The sequence below is a fragment of the Triticum urartu genome, chromosome 3, assembly GCF_003073215.2.
Source record: "Triticum urartu cultivar G1812 chromosome 3, Tu2.1, whole genome shotgun sequence".
NCBI lineage: Eukaryota > Viridiplantae > Streptophyta > Magnoliopsida > Poales > Poaceae > Triticum > Triticum urartu.
In genome coordinates, this window is record NC_053024.1 from 174,191,549 (window position 1) to 174,204,585 (window position 13,037).

Here is a 13,037-nt window from a genome sequence, read left to right on the forward strand (position 1 = left end):
CCTAATTGTCACTTGTTTACACGCGTTGAGCCCCTTGAATTGTTATAGGGGTATAGCCATCAAACCTGTATCAATTATATATAGCTACACCGGACTCGTCAAACCGCGTCTGTGGTCTTAACGACCCGTCAGATGCTCTAGTTGGTGAGGCCGTTTAGTGTGCGGCTGCCAAGGCAGCCGCACGGTCTTCTGCGCGCAAGGAGCGCTCAATATTTCCATTTACTGTAATGATGCCACGTGGACCGGGCATCTTAAGCATGAGGGAAGCGTAATGCGGTATTGCGTTAAAGCGAGTGAAAGCTTCGCGTCCGAGTAGTGCTTGATAGCCACTTTGGAACGGAGCGATGTGGAAGGTTAACTTTTCGCTGCGGAAGTTATCAGGAAAGCCGAATATAACCTCTAGTAGAAGGGAGCCCGTGCAATGGGCTTCTGGGCCTGGCGTTACTCCTTTAAAGGTAGTATTGCTATGGCTGATTTTTGTTGGGTCTATCCCCATTTTGCGGACTATGTCCTGATATATCATGTTTAAACTACTGTCGCCGTCTATTAGGACTCGTGTGAAGTGGTATCCGTCAATTATCAGGTCTAACACCAAGGCAGCCCATCCTGCATGCCGGATACTTGCCGAGTAATCCCGATAGTCAAAGGTGATCGGTTGGGACGACCAGTGGTAGAACTCCGCGGTGATAGGCACTGGGGCATGTGTCTCTAGGAATGCCGCTTTGTTTCTCCCCTTCATCACGTGTAGCACGTTTACTGTTTTCACTTCTGGTGGGAATTTCTTCTGTTCCCCAGTGCTTTGCTTGCGAGGCTCATCCTCATCTTCGCTTGGTGTATCCTGCCCCTTGTGTTCGGCGTTGAGCTTGCCGGACTTCTTGAAGACCCAACATTCTCTATGGGTATGATTTGCAGGTTTATCGGGGGTGCTGTGGATCTGACATATTTTGTCCAGAATCTTGTTTAGGCTGGACAGTTCATCTCTGTTGCCTTTGAAGGGCAGCTTTTGCTGACCTGGCCGAGAGCTTCTGAATTCGGCGCTTACCGCCGTGCTCTTCGGGCTGTCTTCTTTATTCCGGCGATTGTTTTTGCTGCGTCGTGGCTTCCTGTTTCCGTCCCTGACTTCGGATATAATTGGGTCGCCGGTGCTACATCGGGCTACCCAGCTGTCCTCGCCCGTGCAAAAGAGGGTCATGATGCTTGTTAATGCTGCCATTGTTCTCGGCTTTTCTTGGCCGAGGTGTCTGGCAAGCCATTCGTCTCGAACACTGTGCTTGAAAGCTGCTAAGGCTTCGGCGTCCGGACAGTCGACTATTTGGTTCTTTTTAGTGAGAAACCTGTTCCAAAGCTTTCGGGCTGACTATCCGAGCTGTTGAGTTATGTGACTTAAATCATCTACATCCGGTGGTCGGACATAGGTCCCTTGAAAATTTGCCCGAAAAGCGTCCTCGAGCTCTTCCCAGCTTCCAATGGAGTTTTCGAGGAGGCTTTTAAGCCAGTGCTGAGCTGGTCCTTTGAGCTTGAGGGGTAAGTACTTGATGGCATGGAGATCGTCTCCTCGAGCCATGCGGATATGGAGGATGTAGTCCTCAATCCAGACCCTAGGGTTTGTCGTTCCGTCGTACGCCTCTATGTTTACGGGTTTCAATCCCTCTGGAAATCCATGGTCCAGCACCTCATCGGTGAAACATAGGGGGTGTGCGGCACCCCTGTATTTGGGTGTACCGTGGTGTTCGGATTTTTGTTATGTTGCATTGCTTTCTAGAGCGTGCTTGCTTGGCCCGTAGATGGATTTGGTTGCGCCGTCCTTTTGATGCGCGTCCTCACATGGATCGCTTACTGGCTTGTGTGTAGCGTCGTGTGCCGCTCTATGTTGGCCACGAGGTCGTCTATCTGACCAGATGGCTGTTTTGTTTTTTGATTGCAGGGGCTCTAAGTCCTCATCATCGAATTCAGGTAGCAGCTTTCGCTTCGGGTAGCTCTTTGTGTGGCAACTGCCGCCGTACTTTGCTGCGGTGTTGAGTACTTTACTCCATCTAATTCTGAGTTTGTCTTGTGCAGCCCTGAGCCTTTGCTTCTGCTTTTTCAAACTCCTCGCAGTGGCAACAAGCCTTTGATGGGGATTCTATTGCTCTGGGTGCCTGTCCGGTGTGATGTCATCCGGACTTCTATCTTCGCCGGAGACGGGTTGTTTGGTTTGATTCTCCGTGTTGCCATGGTCGGACGGTGTTTCAATGTCGTATTCGTCGTCCACTGGCTCACCCTGCTCTATCGCTAGGTCTATATGATCGCTGTTTTTGCCGAGGCAGGATTTGGAGCGGCGCTTACGCCGCCGCTTTGACTGCTTCTCGAGGGATTGATCTTTCGCTGCGCCCTTCCGTTCCTCGTCGTCGTTTTCTTTGGGTGTGTCCACCATGTATACATCATATGATGAAGTGGGCGTCCAGTGCCCTGTGGGCAGTGGCTCCTGTTCATCTCCTGCATCGTCATCCATACCGTCGATGTCTTTGGAGTCGAAGTCGAGCATGTCGATCAAATCATCGACAGTGGATACTAAGTCGGTGGTGGGTGGCCGGCGAATTTCTTCGTCATCCGCATCCCAATCTTGCTGGACATAGTTCGGCCAGGACTCTCCTGACAAGGAGAGAGACTTTAATGAATTCAGTATGTCGCCGAAGGGCGAGTGCTGAAAGATATCCGCGGAGGTGAACTCCATGATCGACACCCAATCGGATTCAATAGGCACGGGCGCAGGCGGTTCGGAGTCCATGGCCAGGGAAGAGTCCGGCAGTTCGGCGTCACGGCTCCCGTGAAGGGTAAGGTCGGTGTCGGTGTCAAAACTAGCGGATCTCGGGTAGGGGGTCCCGAACTGTGCGTCTAGGCCGTATGGTAACAGGGGGCAAGGTACACGAAGTTTTACCCAGGTTTGGGCCCTCTCAATGGAGGGAAAACCCTATGTCCTGCTTGAATAATATTGATGATATGGGTAGTACAAGAGTAGATCTACCACGAGATCGGAGAGGCTAAACCCTAGAAGCTAGCCTATGGTATGATTGTTGTTCTGTATGTTGTCCTACGGACTAAAACCCTCTGGTTTATATAGACACCGGAGAGGGTTAGGGTTACACAAAGTCGGTTACAATGGTAGGAGATCCACATATCCGTATCGCCAAGCTTGCCTTCCACGCCAAGGAAAGTCCCTTCCGGACACGGATGAAGTCTTCAATCCTGTATCTTCACAGTCCAGGAGTCCGGCTGAAGGTATAGTCTGGCCATCCGGACACCCCCTAATCCAGGATTCCCTCAGTAGCCCCTGAACCAGGCTTCAATGACGACGAGTCCGGCATGCAGATTGTCTTCGGCATTGCAAGGCGGGTTCCTCCTCCAAGTACTTCATAGAAGATTTTGAACACAAAGATAGTGTCCGGCTCTGCAAAATAAGTTTCCACATATTGCCATAGAGAGAATAATATTTACACAAATCTAATCTGCTGACATATTCCGTAGTGCGACACCGCACCACGGCCAAGCCTTTATTCGAATCGTTTTATTGTCCCACCTCAGCGTGTCATGCGAGGCGGTTTCCTTGGCACGTCTCGTCGAAGCAGAGATCGTGTCCCCTCATTCCAGGATTCTCATCAATTATGGCGCTTGGAGATAAGCGAGTTTTACCAGGCTGATGGGGACACGTAGTTGCGTCCACCCATATAAAGGGATAAGGATCCACCTTTTCACATACGCCTTGTTCCTCCTTTGCCTATCCATTTTCACGCACTCGAGCTCCAGTGCCCAAGTCCGCACTTCCCACCTCAACCTTCTCCAGCCATGTCCAGAGCGGGAGGCAAGTGGATGGTCTCCTCCGTCACGGAGGGACACGTCAAAAAACTGAGGAAGGCCGGATACTTGTCTAACGACATCGTGTACCGGCTTCCTGAAGAGAGGCAGCTCCTCCCCACCCCAAGGCCCCATGAGATGGTAGTGTTCCTTCCCCACTTCTTCCGCGGACTGGGCTTTCCTATCCACCCATTTGTCCGGGGACTCATGTTCTACTACGGCCTGGATTTCCATGATCTGGCCCCGAACTTCATCCTCAACATCTCGGCGTTTATCGTCGTGTGCGAGGCTTTCCTCGGCATCCGCCCCCATTTCGGCCTATGGCTCAAGACATTCAATGTCAAGCCGAAGGTGGTGCGCGGCAACCAGGCGGAGTGCGGAGGCGCCACGGTGGGAAAGATGCCCAACGTCTTATGGCTCGAGGGCTCCTTTGTGGAGACCCTTAAGGGGTGGCAATCGGGGTGGTTTTACATCACCGAGCCGCGCGACCCTGAGTGGGTCGCAGCCCCCGAGTTTTCGTCCGGACCCCCAACACGGCTCACGTCCTGGTAAGAGACGGGCCTGTCGTGGGGCAGAAAAGGAGAGGTGACTAGATTGCAAACATGCCTCCAATTCCTAGTGGGCAAGCAGCTCAAGCTTGTGAACGTAGTCCAGGTTATGCTCATCCGCCGGATCCTCCCGTGTCAACAACGGGCCTTCAATCTGTGGGAGTTCAACCCGGCGCAGCACCGAACTCTGAACAGGCTCTTCGACATGACGTACGAAGATGCCTGGAAGTTGCTCTTCAAGGGCGCCGAGGCTCCCGCATCCGCTACCAAGGATCGCGGATTCAGTGCGTAGCGTCACACTAGCGCGGTAAGTTGTTTGTACCTTTTATAGGGTATTAGTTTTTCATAGTTTGACTCTATGCGGGATCTAAGCTACCTTACCTTTGACAGGCTTGGCAGGCGAAGTCCGGATAGATCAACTGTCCGGCTCCTTTGCCCGAAGACCCAGCTGATGCCCGCTTGGCGAAGCTGCTGGTTCCGGCACCCCATGTGGTGCCGGAGAAGAAGGCCACGAGGAAGGCCACGGGGACTCAAAAATGTGCCCGGCTCCAGGAGGTGTCGGGTTCATCATCCGACGGCTCCAAGGCGCATTCCTCCCGCGAAAACGAGGAGGAGGAAGAAGAGACCTCTCCCCCTCCAGCGGGGGGAGATAAGAAAAGGAAGGTCGCCCTTACTGGGGAGGCCGAAGGTTCCAAGAAGGGGAAAACCCTTCCTCCGGACTACTCCACCGACGCCGACGGCGGAGAGGAGCGGCCGCTCAGGGAAAAGCCCCTGGCGAAATCGTGAGTATCCGGATACCAGGGTAATTCATAGTATTCTTTATTAAACAGTTTTCCCTTATGTCGAATATGATTATGCAGCCCACCCAAAGACCGGCTCAACGCGTCATCGAGCGGTTCACTGGACTCGTCGGATGTGAATTCGCTTCTGACGGCTTCCTCCCCCCGCCCTACGGATGACGCCGAAGTGTTGTCCCAACAGGTTCCAAGCCAGGAGGAGGTGGTCCTGGAGGTGCCGCAAGGCGACCTCCCGGACTCCAGGAGTAAAGGGGATAAAAACCACAGGGCTCCAAGTCCGGCTCTAGGTCGGACACCGCCCCGGAACCTTCAAAGGTTCCAGAGTCCGGCGGGCGACCTCCTTCCAAGAGGAGCAAGCCCGCCGTGTCGGTGACCCCCGTCCAACTGGAGGCGCCGGACAATCTGTTGGAGGTGCTCAAAGGCGCCTCCATCGACGAGGAGCACTGCACCATTATGAGTGCGGTGGTCCAGAAGGTTCAGTCCGCCAAAAGCGGACTGACTGAAGCTTGTACTAGCCTTTTAACAGGCTTTGAGGTAAGTAAAGAATGTGTAAATAATATTACCGCATAGACAGTAGCCCCTGATGCTCTGTTTGGCGTTCGGGAAGAAAAGCCGAATAGAGGATCAATAAAATTCGCAGGAGTCTAACAAAAAGGAGTCAATATGCGTATGCAGGCTTCTCTGCTGGCGTCCGCCGCACTGATTGCGGAAGTGGACACACTAAAGCAGAACCTCGAGCAGTCCGAGCAAGAGCTCGGGCGGGCCAAGAAGCAGCTCGAGGACAAGGAAGGTAAGAAATACCTTGTTTAAATATATATATATATATATAAGGTGCAATTGCAAGAAATGACAGGATTATCATGGCTATTGTAGGGGCCACGTCTGAGGTGGCGACCCTTAAGCAAGCGCTGGTCGAGGCCGAGAAGAGGGCGGCCACGAAGCGCACCGAGCGGGAGAAGTATGAGGCCCAGGTTGGCAAGGTGCGGCAAGAGCTCCAGGCTCTCATGAAAAAACATGAGAGTTTGGAACTTGAATCAAAGACGCGAGCGTCCGAGCTCGAGATGGCTATTGAAAATGCCAAGTCTGCCAAGGCCAAATCCCAGAAGACCCTCCAGGAGTTGGATGCGGTGAAAAAGATAGCGGCGGGTAAGGCATTCTTTATGCAAAGCAAACACATAAACGTGAGTTACTTGTTACTTACCCGAATCCGGAGCTCTCCAGGAGCATTCGCAGATCTTCCCCGTAGCATGTCCGATGCCGCCGCATTCTATCGAGCCGAGGAGGGCAGCTCGACAGAGAAGGTGTTCTGGTCTCAATATGCTGAGGCCGGACACCCCGTGCCCCTGAGCGACCAGCTGAAGCAGCTGGTCGAGCTCCACAAGGCGGTCGAACAGGCCATGAAGGGCCTCATAGTTCGGCTGTGGCCTGGGGAGGCTCTGCCTGGGAGCTATTTCGGGCTGGTGCGGCGGCTGGTGGGGGCCTGTCCAAGGCTCGAAGTCATCAAGCGCTCCGTCTTCATTGAAGGAGCCCGTAGGGCCCTTGCCCTTGCTAAGGTGCACTAGGGCAAGCTAGATGCTGAGAAGCTTGTGAAGGACGGGCCACCGCCGGGGAAAGAGCATCGCAAGCCCGAGAATTATTATATGGATGTTCTGAAGGGTGCCCGCCTTGTGGCGGATGAATGTTCCAGGGATGTAATTTTTGAGTAAAACTTGCTCGTTTTATCCTGTGCGCTGAAAACTTATTCATATGCGCTAAGCAATGCTGTTGGAATTTAAAATATTACCTTCTGTGCGGTTGTTTATCAATTCTGAGAGATGGCGAGTCGTCGGCTTCTGCCCCCGTGCCGCTAGTGCTAGGGTGTTCGGGGATAAACCTGAGCACTCTTTTTCCCATGTTTGGGTCCTTCAAGGGAGGCGCTCAGCACAACGAACAAGGCAATCGGACTATAATGCGTAAACACTCTCACTTAGCCATAGAATTCTATAATTTTAAATTTCGGCGAAGCCCCTGGTATTCGGAAGACCGAGTTCGAGGCGCTGTCCACGCCTTGGCCGGACAGAGCCGACTCCTCGCTCGAAGCGGCATAAGTCTTTAGGGACTCGAAAAAACCTCTCGAACAGCGACCAGCTCTCGCTTCATCATGACAGTCAGTTTTAGCTTTCTCTACTGAGGTGCTCCACCCAGCTCAACAGGGGCACAATCGCAGTAGTTCTCCTAGTGCTACCTTAGCCGATATAGCGGAAAGTAAGGCACCAAAACATATGAGCCGGGTAAACCCAACTATTGACCCAAGACATGATTCGGAGCCGATGCATATAATGCTATAAGTTCGGGGTGCCGCACTTGTTAAAGTGTTCGGACTTCTCACACCATATTGAGGGGTACTAAAGCCCCTGGCATATTTTGGCCGTACCAAAGTGTACGGGTGCAACATGTCGTTAGGGAACATATATTTGTAAAAAAAGTATTGCAAAAATAGACAGAAGCTATGCATTGTTTATTAAAAAGGGCTGCGGTCAAAGCAGAACGATACAAATAATGCGATAAGCAAAAGGTTGGACTATTTAACATGTCCGTTCTGGGGGCAGGCTGCGGAATGGTATGTGAAACAGGTATACTGCTCGTGATAGAGACCACCTGGGAGTTCCGTAATGCGTCATGGCTTGTCTGCTTCCCTGGTTCTTGCATCGTTTGTGCGGCAATTGAACTGCCGAACAGGCTTTTCGAAGAATGGAGTCCTGAAAGTAAGAGAAAATTAAAAAATCGGCAGCCCCTAGTGCGGTTTAAGCCGTGTTTTGGGCATGCCGTGATGGTGCCCCTCCCCCTGTACCAATGGTATTTCTAGAGCGTAGTTATGTACGTGAAGCACTGGTGTCGCATTTTGCGAGAGCTGGGGTTGGGGCCGCATTGCTATGCCTGCTCGGAACGTGCCAGGCGGTCTTGTTGTAGGTTACTCCGGGCGCGCTTGACGGTGTCCCGACGTTTAATGGCCGGACTGGAGAACTGCCTGGAGAGGCTGCTTTGAACTTCCGCTGCAAGGGCCGCCGTGTGCTCCTCCATTCGGAGGGAGCGTTCGGTATTTCCATTGACCGTAATTACTCCTTGAGGGCCTAGCATCTTGAGCTTAAGGTATGTGTAGTGAGGTACTGTGTTGAAATTAGCAAATGCGGTTCGCCCGAGCAGTGCGTGATAGCCACTGCGGAATGGGACTATGTCGAAGATTAACTCCTCGCTTCGGAAATTATCCGGAGATCCGAAGACCACTTCAAGTGTGACTGAGCCTGTACAGTTGGCCTCTACACCTGGTATTACGCCTTTAAAGGTCGTTTTGGTGGGCTTAATCCTCGAGGGATCTATGCCCATTTTCCGCACTGTATCCTGGTAAACCAGGTTCAGGCTGCTGCCGCCGTCCATAAGGACTCTAGTGAGATGAAATACGTCAATAATTGGGTCTAGAACCAATGCGGCGAATCCGCCATGACGGGTGCTAGTGGGATGGTCCCTTCGATCAAAGGTGATCGGGCAGGAGGACCATGGGTTGAACTTTGGGGCGACTGGCTCTACCGCGTATACGTCCCTTAACGCGCGCTTCCGCTCCCTCTTGGGGATGTGGGTTGCGTATATCATGTCCACCGTCCGCACTTGTGGGGGAAAACCCTTCTGTCCACTGTTGTTCGGCGGCCGGGGCTCTTCGTCGTCATCGCTATGCAGCCCCTTGTCTTTATTCTCGGCATTTAACTTGCCTGCCCGCTTGAACAACCAACAATCCCTGTTGGTGTGATTGGACGGCTTTTCGGGGGTGCCATGTATCTGGCACAAGCGGTCGAGTATTCGGTCCAAACTGGACGGCCCCCTAGGATTTCTTTTGAATGGATTTTTCCACTGACCGGATTTATAGCCTCTGAATCCGGCATTAACTGTCTTATCCTCAGCATTGTCGCCGTTAATGCGGCGCTTCTGCTTGTTGCGACGCGACCTGCCACTACTGTCCCTGGTATCCGAATTACCAGGGTTCTTGGTCATATTGTTGCTACGAGCAAGCCAGCGGTCTTCTCCCACACAAAAGCGGGTCATGAGTGTCGTGAGTGCTGCCATAGATTTCGGCTTTTCCTGTCCAAGGTGCCGGGCAAGCCACTCGTCACGGATATTGTGCTTGAAGGCTGCTAGGGCCTCTACGTCTGGACAGTCGACTATTTGGTTTTTCTTTGTTAGGAACCGTGTCCAGAATTGCCTGGCCGATTCTTCTGGCTGCTGAATTACGTAGCTTAGGTCATCGGCGTCTGGTGGTCGCACATAAGTGCCCTGGAAATTGTCGAGGAATGTGGCTTCCAGGTCCTCCCAACAACTGATTGATCCTATTGGCAAGCTGTTAAGCCAATGCCGAGTCGGTCCTTTAAGCTTGAGTGGGAGGTATTTCATGGTGTGGAAATCATCGCCGTGGGCCATGTGGATATGAAGGAGATAATCCTCGATCCATACCGCAGGATCTGTTGTGCCATCATATGATTCGATGTTTACAGGTTTGAAAGCCTCGGGGATTTGATGATCCATTACTTCGTCTGTGAAGCATAGTGGGTGTGCGGCGCCTCTGTACTAGGCTATATCACAACATAGCTCCAATGAGCTTTGTCTAATGTGTTCGGCCCTACCGGATTTGTGTCCGGCGTGACGGTTACCGTCTCGAGTCGTGGGGCGCCCACGCGATCCGTAGATCGATCTTGTTTGCCTTGCCTTGTCCTCCAACATATCTCGCAGGTCAGGCGCATTTTCCTGTGCCTTGGTACGGGGTGCGGCTTGAGTGGAGGGCTGAGAGGCCTCTCTGTCGCGGCCACGAGGTGGCCGGTCGGTCGTATCAAGTGCTTCCTCCTCTAATCGGGGTAGCAACTTGCGCTTTGGGTAGCTCTTGAAGGGGCATTCGAGTTTATGCTCTTCGGCCGCAAGGACTTCAGTCCATCTGTCGACTAGCAAATCTTGATCAGCTCTAAGTTGTTGCTGTTTTTTCTTGAGGCTTCATGCCGTGGCCATAAGCCTGCGTTGAAAACGCTCTTGTTCGACGGGATCCTCTGGCACAACGAATTCATCATCGTTGAGGCTTGCCTCGTCTTCGGAGGGAGGTATACAATTATCGTCCTCAACCTCTCTATCTGCCGCTCTCTCTTGAGGGCTGGCTTCTCCATCCTCCTGTGCTGAATCTTGCTGGAGGGGGTTTTCTTCGGCACTCTCCGGAGTATTATTATCTCCCGTGCTGGAATCACCGTATTTGTTCTGGCAGGATTTTGAGCGGCGCCGCTGACGCCGGCGCTTAGGCTGTTTCTTGGAGGGGTCATCCTCCGCTGTTCCATCGCCATCTCCTTCTTTTGGGGTGTCCACCATGTATATGTCATATGACGAGGTGGCTTTCCAGGGCCCAATAGGCGTTGGTTCTTCATCGTCTCCTGCATCGGCGTCCATATTGTCGATGTCTTTGGAGTCGAAGTCGAGCATGTCGGTTAAATCGTCGACAGTGGCTATAAAGTGGGTGGTGGGTGGGCTTTGAATTTCTTCATCGTCCGTATCCCAACCTTGCTGACCGTAGTCCGGCCAGGGCTCTCCTGATAAAGAGAGAGACTTTAGTGTCTTCAGAATATCGCCGAAAGGTGAGTGCTGAAAGATGTCCACGGTAGTAAACTCCATGCTCGGCGCCCAATCGGATTCAATCGGCAGGGGCGCGTAGGGTTCGGAGTCCGGAGAGGAGTCTGGCTCCTTGGAGTCACGAGTCTCGTGGAGTGCGGGGCTGGTGTTCGGCTCGATCGCCGTTGGGATCGCAGCCCCCGAGGCGGCGTCCAACCACCCATCCTCGATCGGCGCGGTTGGCTCCGAATTAAGGGTCAAAGCCAATGCGGGTGCGGCCTCTAGGGCACTGTTTGGCGGCAGAGCTAGATCATGCTCGTCGTGACAGTGCGGCGCGCTCGGCAATGGCTCGAATCCGTCGAGGATCGAGTCCCCGCGGATGTCAGCCGTGTAGTTTAAACTTCCAAATCTGACCTGACGGCCAGGGGCATAGCTTTCGATTTGCTCCAGATGGCCAAGTGAATTGGTCCGCAGTGCGAAGCCGTCGAAGACAAAGATCTGTCCGGGGAGGAAGGTCTCACCTTGGATTGCATCGCTATTGATGATCATAGGAGCCATCAAGCCTAATGGCGACGACACAAAGGAACTCCCAATGAAAGCACCAATGTCGGTGTCAAAACCGGCGGATCTCGGGTAGGGGGTCCCGAACTGTGCGTCTAGGCCGGATGGTAACAGGGGGCAAGGGACATGAAGTTTTACCCAGGTTCGGGCCCTCTCAATGGAGGTAAAACCCTATGTCCTGCTTGATTAATATTGATGATATGGGTAGTACAAGAGTAGATCTACCACGAGATCGGAGAGGCTAAACCCTAGAAGCTAGCCTATGGTATGGTTGTTGTTCTGTATGTTGTCCTACAGACTAAAACCATCCGGTTTATATAGACACGGGAGAGGGTTAGGGTTACACAAAGTCGGTTACAATGGTAGGAGATCCACATATCCGTATCGCCAAGCTTGCCTTCCACGCCAAGGAAAGTCCGTTCCGGACACGGGACGAAGTCTTCAATCTTGTATCTTCGTAGTCCAGGAGTCCGGCTGAAGGTATAGTCCGGCCATCCGGACACCCCCTAATCCAGGATTCCCTCAGTCGGTATTTGGCTCGATCGCCGCTGAAGATGCGGCCTCCGTGATGGGGTCTATCCACCCGTCCTTGGATGGCGCAATGGGCTCCGAATTGAGGGTCGGAACGGTCGCCGGTGCGATCTCCCGAAAATTGTCCGCTGGTAGAGCTAAATCATGCTCATCGTGACCGTGCAGCGCACTTGGCAAGGGCTTGAATCTGCCTAAGATCAAGTCTCCGTGGATGTCGGCCGTGTGGTTTATGCTTTCAAACCTGACCTGGTGGCCAGGGGCGTAACTCTCGATCTGCTCCAGATGGCCAAGCGAGTTGGCCCGTAGTGCGGAGCCACCGAATACAAAGATCTGTCCGGGGAGGAAAGTCTCACCCTGTACTACATCGCTATCGATGATTGAAGGGGACATCCAGCCTAACAATAACGACACAGAGGAACTCTCAATGAAAGCACCAATGTCGGTGTCAAAACTGGCGGATCTCGGGTAGAGAGTCCCGAACTGTGGGTCTAAGGCGGATGGTAACAGGAGACAGGGGACACGATGTTTACTCAGGTTCGGGCCCTCTTGATGGAGGTAATACCCTACGTCCTGCTTGATTGTTCTTGATAATATGAGTACTACAAGAGTCAATCTACCACGAGATCAGAGAGGCTAAATCGTACAAGCTAGCCTATGGTATGATTGTTGTTCTTGGTCTTACAGACTAAATCCTCCGGTTTATATAGACACCGGAGGTGGCTAGGGTTACACAGAGTCGGTTACAAGGAAGGAGATCTACATATCCGTATTGCCAAGCTTGCCTTCCACGCCAAGGAGAGTCCCATCCGGACACGGGACGAAGTCTTCAATCTTGTATCTTCATAGTCCAACATTCCAGCCAAAGGATATAGCCCGGCTGTCCGGATACCCCCTAATCCTGGACTCCCTCAGGGACTCCTGAGCATCGCGACTCAGGATTCTAACTGGTCACGTAGCCCCTCGCTCCTTGGTCCTTCCGGGTTTCCGGTCGGCCCAGCGGCGGTTGAGGTATGCGCGGGGTCGGGCTCTGCCGACGTAGAACACAAAGCAAATAGGAAGAAAATCACAAAATCTCAAAGCAAATATTACAATACATATTGTGCTCACAATATCAAACGCAAGTTTAACGCCTCCACGAGGCATGGTACATGTCGCAGGA